Below are 18,589 nucleotides of genomic sequence, written 5' to 3'. Positions count from 1 at the left end.
TTTTTTTACGTCATTTTTTGGAAAAACTAAAATCAATTCGAATATTGAGAATCCAAAATCACTCTTGATTTCGGATTTTAATATCCGAAGTTGCATTGTAATCAGAGTCAGGTGCACCTTTGGATTTTCAATTTTGGAAGTGAAAAATCACTTAGAAGGAAAAAGATGATTTGTAACTTCTGATTTTCAATTTCCAAAGTGAGGGTAAATTAGAAAAACAAAAAATAAAAATAAAAAATTGACAAAATGGATATGCATGTCATATACAAAATTTTGGGGGGGGGGGCATTCCTAATTGCAATATTTAAATAGGATATACATATGTAAATTTCTCTAAGTTATTCTATAAATTTATTATGTCAATGATATATGAGAGTGAGATATTGAGGATTGTTGCATACAAAATTAGAGTTAATTACCGGAATACCAATGAAATTGTCAGGGAAGTTCTATAGGACGGTTGATGACCAGCCATATTTTATAGGACAGAATCTTAGACAGTCAAAAAACAACATATCTATAAAATGAGTGCAATTGAGATGAAGATATTGAGATGGATGAGTGGCAAAATAAGAAAATGATAGTATTCGGAAGGAAACTTAGGGGTAGCTCCAATAAGTGATAAGATGATGAAAAGTATACTTAGATAGGTCAGTCATATGCAGTGTCGATCTAGAACAACACTGGTTCGGAGGGACGATTTTGTTCAAGTAGAAGTCTCTAAAGGGGCTAGAGGAATGCCCAAAAGGACATGGAAAGAAGTAGTGAAAAGAGTTATTGTAGCTTACGGTCTAATTGAAGGCATGTCGCATGATAGAGAGGATTGAAGGAACAGCTTTGTGTATTTGACCATAAATAGTTAGGATAAAGCTTGAATGATGATGGTGATGATAATGACTTTATAAAATTATTAAAGTGGTCAAAACATCTCATTCATATTAAACGTGTTTGTTTTTTTAATTTATTTCCTCATGTGGTTATTTAAAAGGGAAATATCCTCATACCTCATATTTTTAGGTTTTATATCACAATAAACTCAAAGATTCAAAATATATCTCCTAACCCGCTGACTAACTTGACCCACTTTTAACTAATTTTTTAGGTCTAATAAATATAAAAAATACATGTGCATTCTAAACCCTTCCTCTCTTTGCGTGATATATTGCGCTCAAATTTATGTCTCTAACATTCACCTTATTTGTCTCTCTAACGGAGGAAAGAGAACGTGAGAGACATGGGGGGAGAGAGAGTGGAAAAATAGGTAGAGAGTGATTTGGAAGAAAATCACATGAAGAGAGAGAAATGATACCTTATTTGTCTCTCTAACGGAGAAGAGAAAACGTGAGAGACAAGGGGGAGAGAGAGTGGAAAAATAGGTAGAGAGAGATTTAAAAGAAAATCACATGAAGAGAGAGAAATGATAGTATTTAGAAATGATATGTCTTTTTTATATTTGTTTGGGGCAAAAAATTAGGTTTAAAGGAGATAAAGTTAGCTTAGGGGTTAAAAGATATAAAACTTACAATTTTTATGACTCAAGATTTATTATGAAATCTTGAGTCTATTGAGGTATAAAACTTAAAAATATGGGGTATGGAGATATTTTCCCTTATTTAAATATGACAAATTGCCTTTGTTAATAATTGAGAACCCTGAAAAACTGAAGTCCTTTTTGTAGTTTAGCCTTACTTAATACGGAGAGCTAAATGACGAGAATATTTTAGTTATTTAGCATTAGCAATATAGAATAAGGATTTACAATTAAAAAAATTGAGTTATGTGCTTCTAACCCTCAATAAGAGGTATTTTGTTATTTGTCAATGTAGTGATACTTAAATGCTAAGTTATTAAATGCTCAAGATTTGTTGAACAAAGGCAATTTGGTCATATTTAATAAGGGGATATTTAAGTGAAATGAAATTTTAAAAATAATAGTAATGTTAATTGATATGATTTCGCTAAAGCTCAATACTAAAAAGCTAAAACTTGAACAAAGGCCTAAGGGTAGGGCACACGTTTAGGCCAAGGCCATGACCTAATCGGCAAGGTGCCTTCCATTCGGGGTTTGTTTTTTTCTTCTTCTTTTAAGAAAAAAAAGGAACCTATTAGTTTGGCTGAAATCGAGCTTAGGTCAAGGACCCTTAAGCCCAGCCGGTGCAGGGCCTAGAATTGAAGACCTTAGATCACGTTTGGTTCGCGTAAAATAGTTTCTTGTAGTAAATTACTTTCTTAGGAAATAGATTGCTTATAATTAGATTTCTGATGCAGTCATGGAATGGCCTAATTTGGATTTGTTTATGTATTTTAATTAAGGGTGATTTTTAAAAATTATGTGAGTTTAGGTTATTAAGGATTATTTTAATCTTTATTCTTTTGATAAGAATAGGGAGTAGGTAAAGATAATTAGGAGGGCATAAATTTATATTGTGTTTATCTTGTATCAATTGGATTAATTAGTTTGGGATGTATATTGTGTTTATTTTGTATCAATTGGATTAATTAGTTTGGGATGTAAATAGGATAAGGTTAAAATTAGGGGATTTTTGTCTTTGTCACAATAGGAATGCTTTGAGTAAACATGTGAAGTTAAGAGATAAAAATAGGGAGGAGAGAAAATAGGGAAGAGAGAAAAAAAGGAGTGTGTGGAGGTTTTTTTTCTCTTTTGCTCATCTTGTTTTTTGTAAATCAATTCAATCTATGAATTGAATAAAAATTGTTCTCTTGAAAGAGATTGTTTTTTGGGGTGGATTCCCTTTCAAACCTTTAAAAGAGGGCATTTTTTTGTCTAGTTAATTTTCTGGTTTTATTCTCTCCCTATATCAATTGGTATCATCAATTGGTATCAAAGCGAGGTTACATCTGCATCAATTGGTATCAGAGCGAGGTTACACCTGCATCAATTGGTATCAGAGCGAGGTGTAGAGGTTACACCTACATCAATTGGTATCAAAGCGAGGTGTAGAGGTTACACCTGCATCAATTGGTATCAGAGCGAGGTTACGATGGAAGCATCCCTCGAAAGATTCCTCAAAAGATTAGAGTTGATTAGAGTTGTGGTTGTTGAATCAGAAAGTTCAAGCTCTGATGGAGAAAATAGAAAAACAAATGCCTTTAGCTGATAGAGTAGAAGAGCTCACGCAAAAGTTTGCTTAACTTCAGTGTGAATGGAATTTGGAGAGTAATGTTAGAGATCAAGGCAATGAACGTGAAGGAGGTAACTTTCATCTTGTTCCTATAAAAAACGATATTCCTGAGATCATCGTTGCTATCAGAAACGATATTCATGAGATCATCGTTCCTATCAAAAACGATATTCCTGAGATTAAGTTTCATGTCCATGTCGAAAATCATGTGGAAAATCCTATCTCAGAGAAGGCGTTGGATGTTGAGGACAATGTCAATCACAAGCCCATAAATTCCTGAGATCAAGTTTCATGTCCATGTCGAAAATCATGTGGAAAATCCTATCTCAGAGAAGGCGTTGGATGTTGAGGACAATGTCAATCACACGCCCATAAATGATGACAATATCAATCACAAGCTCATAAATGATGAAAGGATGACTGAGTTCGAAATATTTGCATTAATCCATTTTTTCTTCATATTTTGATTCATTATTTGACACATCACAACCATTGATAGTTTAAGAGCCATTTTTTGACCTATCACAACCATTGATAGTTTTAGAGCCAAAGGAGAAAAAGGCAAGATAATGATACGAGTTTGATGTAGATCTCATCTTAGTTCTCTTCAAAACTCCTTTAAACTTCTTTTCAAAACTCGTAATTTGGGTTATTTTTTTTGGATTTTTAAGAATTATGTGAGTTTAGGTTATTAATAAATTTATATTGGGTTTATCTTGTGTTAATTGGATTAATTAGTTTGGAATGTAAATAGGATAAGGTTAAAATTAGGGGAGGTTTATCTTTATCACAATAGGAATGCTTTGATAAAAGATGGCTTTGAGTAAAACGTGGGAGGCTTTGCTTTGAGAAAAACGTGGCTATCTATTAACATGTGAAGTTAAGAGAGAAAAATTGGGAGGCTTTGCTTTGAGAAAAACGTGGCTATCTATTAGCATGTGAAGTTAAGAGAGAAAAATAGGGATGAGAGAAAATAGGGAGGTTTCCCTGTAAATCAATCTATAAATTAAATAAAAATTGGTATCTTCAAAGAGATCGTTTTTTAGAGTGGATTCTCTTGCAGACCTTTGATTGTTTTTGGGGGTGGATTCCCTCTCAGACCTTTGAGAGAGGGTATTTTTCTCTTAACTTTTTTTTTTTTTTTTTTTTTATTGTCAATTTTTTGGTTTTATTCTTTCCCTGCATCAATTTCATATGCTTTTTTTTTTTTCTCATGTTAGGTAATAATGTCAGATTTCATTTAAAATTGTTTTATTTCGTTTGGTAAACTATTTGGGAATCTACCATCCTGGAATCCAGAATGTAAGCTATTTTTAAATTTTAATTGTTATTAAAGATATTATTGAGAAGGCACTGATAATTATCTATTGAATTCGATATCTTAAAAATTACCCATTATAAGATGACTACTAAGAAACACAATCTCGCTAAAAATCTAATCACTCTCTTTCTAGAAATCCAATCTCTTTTTCTATCTCTAAAAATTCATTTTATCTATCTCTAGAAACCAATCTCTCTTTTTCTTTCAAAAAACTCATTCTCTTTTTCTCTCTCTAAAAACTCATTCTCCCTCTAGAAACTCAATCTCTCTTTCTCTTTCTAAATATTTATTCTCTTATTCTCTCTTTAAAAACCCATTTTCTCTCTCTAAAATTCAATCTCATATTCTCTCTCTAAAAACTCATTCTTTCTCTAGAAATTCAATATTTCTTTCTCTCTCTCTAAAAACCCATTCTCTATCTTTCTCTCTCTAAAACTAAGTCTCTTTCTAAAAACTCAATCTCTCTTTCTCTTTCTAAAAAAATCCATTCTCTTTTTATCTCTAAAAACTCATTCTTTCTCTATAAACTCCCAATTTCTTTCTCTCTCTAAAACTTGTTGTCTCTCACTCTAAAAGTCAATCTCTCTCTAAAAACCCACTTTCTTGCTCTAAAAATCGAATATGTCTTTCTCTCTCTAAAAATCCACTCTCCCTCTAAAAACTCAATCTCTCTTTTTTTCTCTAAAATCCCATTCTCTCTCTCTAGAAACTCAATCTCTCTTTCTTTTTCTAAAAACCCATTCTCTCTCTCTAGAAACCCAATCTCTCTTTTTGTTTCTAAAAACCCATCATTTGTTTCTCTCTAAAAATCTACTCTCTATCTAGAAACCCAATCTCTCTTTCTCTCTCTAAAAAGCCATTCTCTCTATCTAAAAACCTGATCTCTCTCTTTATAAGCTTATTTTCTCTAGAAACCAAACATATCTTTCTCTCTCTAAAAATACATCCTCTCTCTAAAAAAATCCGCCTCTTTTTCTCTCTTTGAAAACTTAATCACTCACTTTCTCTAGAAATCCAATCTCTCTTTCTAGAAATCCATTTTCTCTTTCTATCTGAAAACTCATTTTCTCTCTCTAAACCTCAATCTCTCTTTCTCCCTTAAAACCCATTTTCTCTCTAAAAATTCAATCTCTTTTTCTCTCTCTAAAACCCATATTCTTTCTCTAAAAACCCGATCTCTCTTTCTCTCTCTAAAAACCTAATCTCTCTTTTTCTCTCTAAAAACTCAATCTCTTTCTCTCTCTAAAACCCACTCTTACTAGAAACCCAATCTCTCTCAAAAAATTCATTCTCTCTAAAAACACAATCGCTCTTTCTCTCTTAAGAACCAATTCTCTCTCTAAAAATCAAATCTATCATTCTCTTTCTCAAACATATTCTCTCTAAAAATCTATTCTCTCTCTAGAAATCTAATCTCTCTTGCTCTCTCTAGAAACCTATTTTCTCTCTTTAGAAATTCAATCTCTCTAAAATTCGTTCTCTCTCTAGAAACTCAATCTCTCTCCATCTAAAAACACATTCTCTCTCTAAAAATTCAATCTCTCTCCCTCTAAAAACACATTCGCTCTTTAAAAACTCAATCTTTTTTGCTCCCTCTAAAACTTATTCTCTCTTAAAATCCAATCTCTCTTTCTCTCTCTAAAAATCTATTTTCTCTTTAGAAACCCAATCCCTCTTTCTCTCTCTATAGAAACCTAATCTTTCTTTCTTTCTCTAAAATCCAGTATGTATTTCGCTCGAGAAACCCAAGCGCTCTCTCTCTCTAGAAATCAATCTCTTTTTTTTGTCTAAAAATACATTTTCTCTAAAATCACATTCTCTCTAGTAAAAAAAATCCAATCTCTCTTTCTCTCTCTAAAGACCCAATATTTTTTATATTTTCTAAAATAAATTTTCTATCTTAAATTTACATAATGGGCCACGGACCGGACTTTGATATTACATATTCGGGTGGGGCGGGCTTTTCGGGTACATTTTTTGGTAGGGCCTTACGTGGCCGAGCCAAAGTATTTTTGGACTTTGCCGGGCTTTGGGCCAGCTCCGTTCCGATGGCGGCCCCCCACCCCCCATTATTTTCATAGAAATTGGAATCATACCTACGTAAATATGATTCTAATTTTTTAGATTTTGGATATTTTTTATGGAAATTAATTTCCAAGGTAAAAATATGTTTCTAAGGAACATCACGGGCGGAGATCTTTAAATGTAAAAAATAAATCTACATATAAGATAATGAGAAGGAAATTAGAGATGAAGAAAGAGTTTGTTTTCCAGTAACATGCTACGCCGTTGATAACAGTGACGATTGGAAAATTTTCCCGTGGCCTCTGTCCCATGGTTTCTTATTTTAGTGGCTTCGAGTTTTTTAGTTTTTTTTTTTCCAGTAAAAGGCAAGAAAAAGAAAAAAGTATTTCTTTTTCTTGCGTGCTTTGACTGCCATCTTGCTTCTTGACCAACACTTTTTTTACACCACCTATGAGTGACTTTCTTCTTCCACGCTGATTGCACACAACTTCAAAAAATATTTTTGAAAGCTCTCAAAAACCTTTAAAAAACCAGCGTTGAAGTCGTGAGCAGTGTTCATAAAATCGAACTAGAATGATTAACCGGACATATGCTTCGAAGATGTTTAACCAATCTAATTGGTAAACCGGCCGATTCAATTGCTCTAACTAGGCAAGTCTCGGGCGATCAAAAAAGTACGGAAAAAAACTAAAAAAAATATAAAAAAAATCTACTAAAATATGAAAAGCATATAAAGAATGATTAAAACAAAACACATTCAAATGAAGTTGAAAATTAATGAAAAAAATGGATTTTAACACATTTTATATTTTTCAATGGCTATTTTTAAAATTTTCTAAAAAAGATGGAAAAATATAAAAGTGAGTATTAATGGCCAAAACACATTTTAATCTTTACCATAATGTACAGAATATTTAAAAATGCATTACAAATCAAATTCTTTATTTTAAAATATATATATATATATATATATATATTATTTTTTATTTTAAATACTGATTGATCACCCTAGCCGCCCAAAACTGAAACCATCTAACCGAGCTGTTAGAGGTTAGATCGGATGATTTTGCGAACAATAGTCGTGAGGGGCACCTAATTGTTGAGAGTAAATTGGTTGGAGACCTCACAACTTTAATGTGGGCATCACTTATCAATTCTTAGCCCTAATGCGCCCTACAATGTTAAGGCCCATAGCAGATTCCTTTAAGGGCATGTGATTCCTTATTAAATGTCTTGTTTGGATAAACAATACAAAATTCATGGATTCTTTGCAATCACTTCTTTGTCCATTGTTTGGTAACAAAACTTGATCCAATCTCTCTCTAAAATTTTTATATACTTTCTCTCTTTAAAATTCAAAATTTGGAATAATGTATCTATAAAATTTTTGAGATTATTTCTTTCTCTAAAATTTGATATGGTTTGTCTCTTTAAAATTTAATATACTTTCTATCCAAAATTTAAAAATTTAAATTGTCTATCTATAATTTTTGAGATAATTTCTCTATCTAAAATTTTTAGGTGTTTTACTCTCTCTAAAATTTAATATAGTTTCTCTTTCTAAAATTTTAAGATCTTTTCTAAAACTTAAAACTTCAGATAGTTGCCCTCTTCAATAATTTTGAGATAGTTTCTCTCTCTAAATATTTGTAAGTTAGTTTCTCTCTCTAAAATATGATATAGTTTTGCTCTCAAATTTTTAGATACTTTCCCTTTCTAAAAGCTAAAATTTGAAATAATTTCTCTCTAAAAATTTCCGATAGTTTCTTTTTCGAAAAAAATTATGTACTTTATCTCTCTAAAATTTTATATAGTTACTCTCTTAAATTTTAAGATGCTTTCTCTTTTTAAACTTAAAGTTTGAGATAGTTTCTCTATCTAAAATTTTGAAATAGTTTCTCTCTTTAAAATTTGATATAGTGTCTCTCTAAACTTTGATATACTTTCTCTCTCTAAAGTTTAAAATTTAAGATACTTTCTCTTTCTAAAACTTAAATTTTAAGATAGTTTTTCGCTCTAAATTTTTTTGAGATAGTTTCTCTCTCTAAAAATTTCATATGCTTTCTCTATTTAAAATTTGATATAGTTTATCTCTCGAAAATTTTAATATATTTTTTCTCTCTAAAATATAAATTTTGCGATAGTTTCTCTCTCCAAAATTTTTTAGATAGTTTCTCTCTAAATTTTTTTAGATAGTTCTCTCTCTAAAGTTTGATGTAATTTCTATTTCTAAAATTTTAATATATTTTCTCTTTCTAAAATTCATAATTTGAGATAGTTTCTCTCCAAAACCCAAAATTCAAGATAGTTTCTCGGTCTAGAAAACGAGATATTTCTTTCTCTAAATTTATTTTGACCGTTTTTCTTTCTAAAAATTATAATAGTTTCTCTCTAGAAGTGTAAGACTACTCTCTCTCTACAATGTTAAGAATATTTTCTCTCTCTAAAACTGAAGATTTGATGTAGCTTCTCTCTCTAAATATTTTTGAGATAGTTTGTATTCCTAAAACCTTTTAGGTAATCACTGTAAAATTTGATATAGTTTTTCTCTCTAAAATTAAAATATGAGATTGTTTCTCTCTAAAAATTTTGAAACAGTTTATCTCTCTAAAAATTTGAGATAGTTTATCTCTCTAAAATGTGCATGTACTTCTCTCTAAAACTTAAAATTTGAGATAGCTTCTCTATCTAAAATTTTTAGATAGTTTATCTCTCTAAAAACTTTTGATACTTTTTCTCTAAAATTTTAACATACTTTTTCTCTCTAAAATTTTAACATACTTTCTCTCTCTAAAAGTTAAAATTTGAGATAGTTTCTCTCTCTAAAATTTTGAGATAGTTCATCTCTTTAAAAAAAATTGGTACTTTTTCTCTCTAAAATTTTAACATATTTTCTCTCTCTAAAATTTTAACATACTTTTTCTATCTAAAGGTTAAAATCTAAGATAGTTTTTCTCCCTAAAAATTTTGAGATAGTTTCTCTAGTTAAAAAATTTAGGTACTTTCTCTCTCTAAAAATTTCATACGTACCAAATGCTCTCTATGTTCCGGGTCGAGGGAGCCAATGAGTGAAATCCATGGGCCTTGGAAATGTAAAAAAACAGGTTTTAGTGTGGAAATGAAATCATGGAAAATTAAACCTTATTTCCATGATTTTGATTTTTCTGATTTAAATATCCTAGTCATTAAACAATTCAAACGGTAGATTTTGATAATATCCAAGATATTAAAAATCCATGCACCCAAACATGCCCTAAAGGTGGCTCAGGGACTCATGGGGGTACTCATCAAATTAATTTTTTCTAGTTTGGAACTCCACCTTGAACCCAAGTCACCTATAGAACCTACGTCATATAGGAACTCCACCTTGAACCCAAATCACCGATAGAACCCGGGTCATATGCAGTTGTCCCTTAGTTCTATGACCAAAACCTTAGTCGGACAAACCTAGATTCAAGACAGTCCATAGTTAGGCACCGTAACCTCTAAACCTAGATTCACCTATACCACCCTCCCTTCCTTCCTTTTTTTTTTACTGTTTAAAAATTCTGAAAAAAGAGAAGAAGAAGAAAGTTTGTTTTGGTAGAATACAGTTGTTTCATTTGAAGCCTGCTTATAGTCTATATATAATCTGTTATTTTATTCTCTGCTCACTAAGAAAGATAAAAATAAGATTAATATACGTTAAATTTGCTACTCCATATCATTTGGATCATGCTTAAAAGAAGAAGAAAACTTTCATCAATTTCTTTAGGAGATAGGGCTTTTGGTCCATTTCGTTGCTTTGTATTTAAAACAAAAAATCTACTCTATAAATAAGTGTGTAGAACATAATCTAGGCCATCTAGTTTTCAAAAATAATGTTTTACTACAAAAAAATCACGGCCACTTTGTTTCAAAAAATAATAATTTATTTTAGCTTTAAAAGAAAATTCACATTTGTAACTGCTGGGTAAATGTGGTCATTAAAGACCTTACGAGTGCTTGTAATAAACATTTTGATATAATGAAACATGAACTCAGTGGGAGTGTGGTCCCTCGTGGGTCATACTAAACAAACAAGGTTTGCTGATACCGGGCTGAACATGACGAGCTAGGCCAGTTGGTTAGAAAAAACCTATGTTACCTAAGCATAGAAAACTATTCGATAATGGTTCTAATAGGTCATCCCTTAATGATATCGGAGTATGCCCGGATGAGTGAGCCGATGGACTGTGTGACCCTTATGTATGATGGTGGCCTTCAGAGACAGGGGCCACGCTTCATCCGCGAGCCTTCACACTACATGCATAAATGATTATTGTTTCAAGAAAGCGTACCACCTTTCAAGGTGAAGTTTTATGCATGTGCGAGAGATACCCCTACGCGCCATAGGAGTTGTGGTCACATTAGGTCTAGGTGACCTAGGTACTTCTCTAGGGAAGAATCTGAAATCCATAAATAGGGATTACGACCCCTTGGCTTAACGTCTAAACTTTAGTGACCTACTAGAGCTCTTGCATGGACTGTGGGTCATGGGAAACAATGGATTAGTTTGATAAAACAAGTATGGACCGTAGTCCACAGTTGAAGGTGTAGTGCCATAATATTTATTTATTTAATTCCTAGACCATATGGATTCTTTGACCATCTAATGAATTTAATTATGTGAGTTTTTAATGATATATGATTTTTAGAATTGTTATTTGATTTTTTTAAATTTCTAAATATTTTATTTATCAAATTTGGATTTATAAAAACAAAGATATTGATTTTATATTGATTTAAATATTCAAATTTGATTTTATAGATTTCTAAAAATCATATTATTAATTTTAATAATTTTAATATTGCATGGGAGGCCCAATATGTTAATGGGCCTACCATTGCATGTGGGTGGGGCCCATGAAGTACCACCTCGGGTGGCACGCCCCACTTTAATGAAACTTTCCTTGTGTTAGTTCAAGCTTTGACTTGAAGAGAAATCTTTGAGAAAGTTTTCAAAGGATTTTTGGAAAGCATGAGGAGCCTTGTGGATATTTTGGTAAGCATTATATTATGAATGAAATTACTTTATTTAATTTCTATGGATGTAATAAGACTACTTGCAAATGATCCTTGCCAAGAGAAAAAGAAAAGAAAAGAAAATGGGTGAAAAGAAAAAAAAAAAAAAAATATACTCTCCCGGCAAGATCACTTCAGTCTTTATTACATTGGTATCAGAATTATTGATACTTGATGTTATTAGTTGTATTTTCTTTTTATTGAGTCTAGATCAAGCTTGAAAATGAGATAAAAACAAGCTAATGACTTTTATGGTCAAGTAATACACCCCGGTTAAAGAATTATTGAAATATTCAAACACCGAAAAAGACACTATATAGAATGAGTATTAAGTGCTATTTTGGAGTAGTGATATGAAGAAGATAATAAGTTATTTTTCTATTGTATACTTCAGTAATATTATGTATTTTTGAGAGTATGATCTACTTGCAAAATTTCAGTGGGAGATCCTAAGGGAATCTAGAGTTATTGACTCATCAATGAATCGTGTTAGTTTTGACCCTGCAAAATCCAAGAATTGTCCATCGAATTCCATGAGTTTTCCCACCAACTATATTGTTTTATTCTAGCTTAAATTTCATTATAACCTAAATTGAGTATACTTTCAAACAAAAATAGTTTCATAAAAAATTCCTTGTGGTTTGAAAGATATGGTCTATTTATTGAAGGGTGTGCAAGTGCTATTTTTTGCCACGAAAACCATTTTAATGACTTGGAAGTCATGCTTTTATTTCTATTCTTATCAAAATGTTTTATAGCCGACACTAAATTGGTATATTTCTATTTTGAGTCTAATTTCTAATAAAATTTATTTCAGAAAGAAATATTTTTGAAAAGAGATGAATAAAAAGTTTGGAATGAAGAGATGTCATCCTGAATTTGCTGCAATTTGGTGTATTTTTCATTTAAACATAGATGACTATATTTATCAAAACCTACTTAACATAATGATATGAGGCTTGTGAAAATGTATGTGTTACCATTATATGTTTACTTTCAAGCAAAATTGGTTTGAAAGGGAAACTCCATGAGGATAGAGAGAGAAAATAATTTTACTAGATAGTGTGTCATCTTGGAATTCTGCAGTATGATTTATTGTGTGACGTGAATGTCAAGTATTTATTTCTCTAAAAAAAAGTATTATTTGGGATTCACACTATGATATTATGATTTGTTTTGAGTCTAGTTTTCAACGCAATTCTTTGAGGATTGAAAGAAACAACTTTTTATTGATAGGTGCTCAACTTAATTTTCTGCTGACAAAATTGCATTGTGACGTAAATGTCACTAAAACAAAGATTCACTAAATGGTATGATTTAGGGATAAAACTGATCACTATTTTATTTTATTTTTAGTTTCTTTCAATACTCAAAAGAATTCAGAGATAAACTCTTTATGAGTTGAGAGATATCATATTTTTATCGTGCTCATATTTTATTCTGCAGCAAATTAAAAGATGTGGCATGTTAAAGCACATATTTGGATTCCTAATAATGGGGAACTTTTTAGGGCTCATTTAACAAGCTTTTATGGTGTGCCATGAGTATGGTGTATTATAGAAAAACTTCAAAGAAAGATAATATAGAGTTCACGAGATATGACACTCTATATGAAGAGTGTTTGATCAGGGAATAAAAGCATATTGGTTTCTTCGAAATGAAGGGACACATAGAGAGACTTGGTGGTAGCAAAGAAGCACTAAAGATCAGTGGGAGAATCAAATTTGTGATATTTGAAACGATGGGATGAAGAAGAGTATCTTTTTACGGTGTGAGGCATGGAGAATCTAATAGCCGAAGATATGGATACTTTGTGACATATGAAACCAGTGACCAATATATTCTTTATTAGTTGTGTGCTCTTCCAATATTACAAAAGCTTATCAAACAAGAAAAAGCAATGAATCAAGAAAGCTAGGTACCACACTATATGGTTTTGAGGTATAAAATCTATTCAACTTTACATGGTAAGATCATATAGGGAAAGACGATTCAATAACGTTTTATTTTATGTTTAATATGTTCTGATGTAACTCGGTCTAAGTGACCATCCTCCCAATAATGTACAGTAATATGATGTGTTACATGTAATGATAATATCTTGATAAAGTCTCAATATTTGCCAAAATGAAGTATTTTGTCAAAATTTTGATAACCATTATTTAATTATGCTTTATTTTGGATAAAATTATAAGATGGTCTTTATGATTTGTTTTTGTGGTTATAAACTTGACTTGGTAAGAAATTAAAGGTGAATGCAGTAAAATGATTTATAAAGGTTAAGCATGTATTTAAAAATAAATTGGATAATTTGAGAAAACCCTAAGTCTATGAATATGGTTTTGAGAAAACTACATAGTCTTGCAAGGTCCACTATGGAAAATCATTTTAAACAACAATACTATTATCTAATTATTACTTGTGAATGTATATATACATGGTCAATAGATTTTTTTTATTAAAGAGAAAAACATTGTGTCTTTAAAGTATTTATAAAATTGTGAGAAAAACTGTGATGAACTTGTTTTTAAATACCCATAGACCTTGACCCATGTTTCTAGTTATTTAGAATCCTCGATTGTCTAAGACCTTCTATAGAGAATGTTGGAGGAGGGTTATCTTTCTAGGCTTCTTTGGCACATGTTGTGTTGATTAGATAAATTAGTTTGTATGGATTTACTATCAAGATAACTAACGTGGTTGAACCTTTGTGGTTTAGGAAGGTTTTGCATATTACGAAACCAACGGGTATTGAATTATTTATTGCATAAGAATGCTAAGAATGTATATGTTGTATGTGCAATAATTGAGTGGGAGCTGCTACAGTCCCACGTTTTTTTTTAGCTGCTTGGGTATTCAGATATACAGAAATAAGCTATCTCACCGATCCAGATGATGCGAAGTCTACATCTGGATATGTATTCATACTTAGAGGGTGTATAGTTTCTTAGAACTCAAATAAACAAGATGTGGTGGCATTATCCACCATGGAGGCAAAGTATGTGGTGTGATGTTTGGTGGCCAAGGAGGTCGTATGGATTAAGAAATTTCTTGATCGACTTGATTTTCACCTCATACGTTATGAGGCAATAAGGATTTTCTGTAACAACACGACGATGATATGCATGTCAAAAGAGCCACGATTAAATAAGAACTCAAAGTATGTAAAACCATATTTCTATCACCTGAAGAATGATGTGAGATTGAGATTAGCAATATATCCACAGATCTGATGATTGTAGATCCCCTGACAAAGGGGTTGCCCCTAATGTTTTTATAAGACATGTGAGAGAGATGGGGATGAGAAAAAGTGAAGAAGAAAGAATGTAAGGCATTCAAAGGTCAAGTGAGAGATGTTGAGTCAGTGTGGCCATTAAAAGCCTTATGAGTGCTTGTAATAAACATTTTGATATAATGGAACATGAACTCAATTGGAGTGTGGTCCCCGTGGACTATACTAAGCAAACGATGTTTGCTGATACCGGACTGTGCTTGACGAGCTAAGTCAGTCGGTTGGGAAAAACCTATATTACTTGGGCATAGAAAATTATTCGATCAGGGTTATAATAGGTCATTCCTTGATGAGGGCGGAGTATGCCCAAATGAGTGAGCTGAGGGACTGCGTGACCCTTATGTGTGATGGTGACCTTTAGAGACAGGGTCAAAGCCTCATTCGCGAGCCATCATACATCATGCATATATAATAGTCGTTTCGATAAAGTGAACCACTTTTCAGGGTGAAGCTTATATATGTGTGGGAGATACCCCTATGCGCCATATGAGTTGTGGTCACATCAGGTCTAGGTAACCTTAGTACGTATCTAGGGGAGAACCTAAATCCACAAACTGGGATTATGATCTCTTGGCTTATCAACTAGACTTTGGTGATTCACTAATGAGCTCGAGCATGAACTGTGGGTTATACAAAACACTAGGTCAGTTTGATAAAGCAAGTGTAGACTATAGTTCACATTTGAACGTGGAGTGCCCTAATGTTTATTTATTTAATTCCCAGACCATATAGATCATTTTCCCATCTAATGAATTTAATTATGTGAGTTTTTAATGATATATGATTTTTAGATTTGTTAGTTGATTTTTTTAAAATCTTTGGATGTTTTATTTATCAAATTTGGATTTATAAAAAAAGATATATTGATTTTAGATTGATTTAAATATTCAAATTTGCTTTTATGAATTTCTAAAAATCATCTTATTAATTTTAATAATTTTAATATTGTATGGGAGGCTCAATATATTAATGGGCCCACCATTGCATGTGGATGGGGCCTATGAAGTACCACCTAGGGTGGCACGCCCCACCCTAATGAAACTTTCATTGTTTTAGATCAAGCTTTGGCTTGAAGAGAAAGCTTTGAAGTGTTTGGAAAAGATTTTGCCTTGATGAAGGTTTCAAAAGATTTTGGGAAAGCATGAGTAAGTTTGCACATAATTTTGATAAGCACTTTATTATGAATATATTTTTTTTATTTAATTTCTATTGATGAAAAAATGGTTTAGGAATGAGGGATAAATGTTCTAGCACCTTCCATGGTATTGATGACCTATCTATGGAATAGAGGGCTCAAATCTCTCACCCCACAAGTCACTGAAGATTAATGATTCATATTCAATCTCACAAGAAGAGGTAAGCCAAGGAAAACCCTAAGAAACCCTAATATTGTTCAAGTAATATAAAAAATTACTGATCCCTACCCAAATATCTACACCTTATCTCTTACACCTAATTCACATCTCTCTTTCATATCCTACAACGGGGACACAGCCTACTTAGAATATATCTCTCTCTTAAGAAAATTTCTCTCTCTCCCTTAAGAGACCTAAAAGGGCACACCCTACTCTCTCATCTTTGATATCTTTCTCATGGTGGTTCTCTCAATTCTCTCATGATCTCTCATATATTAATGGGTTTTAGACTGTAGGGTTGTGGTAGAAAAGAGAAACATTTCTCTCAAATTAGGCTACTAAGGGGATTCATCTAAACGCTTGAATTTTGTGATCAAGTAGTTCATTGTTCTATTAGAGGGTTTGGCCTAATCTTGCTTTTTTTGTTAAGATTGAAGGTTGATCATTGATCACACATCATTGGATACTGGTGACTTAGTGTGGGGTGTAATAAGCCCGGCTGAGGTAATCTCCGGCTCTTTTTGTTTCTTGTCATATTCAATTATATTGACTTTATATTCTCAAACATAATAATTGCGGTTATTTTCTTTATTTATAGAAATTGGTTTAATGACATCAAAGTTTTTAATATCTTGGATTTGTTAGTTTTATTTATTTGAAGCAAGAGTTATTGTAATAAGATTACTTGCAAGTGATCTTTGTCAAAAGAAGAAGAAAAGAAAAGAAAATTGGTAAAAAGAAGAAAAATAAAATAAAAATATCCCCCCGCAAGATAACATTAGTTTTTCTTTCAGTAAAGTCCTCTAATTTTTATTTTTAAAAATCCATTTTGCTGGAAAAAGAAGAAGAAGGAGAAATCTCATCTTGAGGTCACCTTGCTTCCAAAAAACATATATATATTTTCTACAAAAGAAGAAACTTGCATTTGACGGCCTTTTTTATTAAAAATAATTGCCGCACGTGATGGCGTTTCCTGTTTCAAACAACATTTTGCATTTGAAGGCCATTTTTCCTTTTCGAAAAACTAACTTTTCATTGGCCAAAAAAAAAAAAAATGACATGCTTGAGTTATTTTCATTTTCAAAGTAAGGAAATCGCAATTTAAAGCCGTTGCTACTTCCAAAAACCCCAAGAAGACCATTGAATAAACTAATTTGATAAAAATCATATTTTACTGATATTATTGCTTTACTACATTTATACTGATTTTCACATATTTTATTGTTGACCACACATATTTTAAATGATTTTAGTTGGATTAAGATGTTTTTTTGAAAAGCTCATTTAATTGGTTGGTTATTATCTTCTCAAAACATCAGAAGTTTAGTCATATGGTTTGAGGGATTTGCAACCTGTTGGTTCATAGCCTAATACAATTTTTGTTGTTTGTTGCGACAAGTTGATTGGACTCTAATCTCCTATTTGTTTCTACATCTGCCACAATGCTTTACTATGTTTTTAGAGAAGATCTATCTTTTTGGTGTGTTTCAAAAACTGCCATAATGTTTTATTTCTATGTTTAGGGAACTCTGATATTTTTGATGTGTTTCTATAACTACCATAATGTTTTACTATTTTTTTAGGGAACATCGATCTTATTGATGTGTTTCTACAACTGTCGTAATGTTTTACTCTGATTTTAGGGAACATCAATATTTTGTATGTGTTTCAAGGCTTTACTCTGTTTTTAGGGAACATCGATCTTGTTGATGTGTTTCTACAACTGCCATAATGCTTGACTTTGTTTTTAAGTAGCATCGATCTTTTTTGATGTGGTCATGGATCATGTATACTGATTTTTATTTCGCTGACTTTCCATATGCAACTGATTTTTAGTAACCGGTTGCAATCAATCTTGGTTATATTGTACTGATTTTATATTATTGGTGATTCTAGCTTACCAAAGAGATGCATGGTAGTTTTTTTTTTTTTTTAATGGTAAAGGGATGCATATTGATTTTTTTTTTAATTTTTTTTGTGTGGTGGTTGTACGCTCTGAATAAAATTGGTAAAGAGATGCCTACTGATTTTTTATTTTATTTTTGGTGGTGGTTGTACACTCTGAATAAAATTGGTAAAGAGATGCATATTGATTTTTTTATTGTATTTTTGGTGGTGGTTGTACTTTCTAATTTTATTTTATTTTATTGTAGAACTCTTCGAAAGTTGAATCAAATATTTTCATCTTCATGTAATTGCCTTCACTAGAATTACTTTAATAAAATTTGGTGTGACTTAGTTCATTTAACACATTTCTCATGATTCACATACAAGAACCGTGTATTGGTCTTAATTTTTTTTAATCTTACTATTCTACTACAACTGTAGTTGCAATGGAAAGCCAACAACTACATCATGATCATTTCATAATGAGATGATGTTTATGAAATATTGTTAAGATTGATTAGTT

This window comes from Amborella trichopoda, chromosome 13, assembly GCF_054954075.1.
Source record: "Amborella trichopoda isolate Santa Cruz 75 chromosome 13, AtrichopodaSantaCruz75HAP2 v2.0, whole genome shotgun sequence".
Taxonomy (NCBI): domain Eukaryota; kingdom Viridiplantae; phylum Streptophyta; class Magnoliopsida; order Amborellales; family Amborellaceae; genus Amborella; species Amborella trichopoda.
This window is presented reverse-complemented; position numbering follows the sequence as displayed.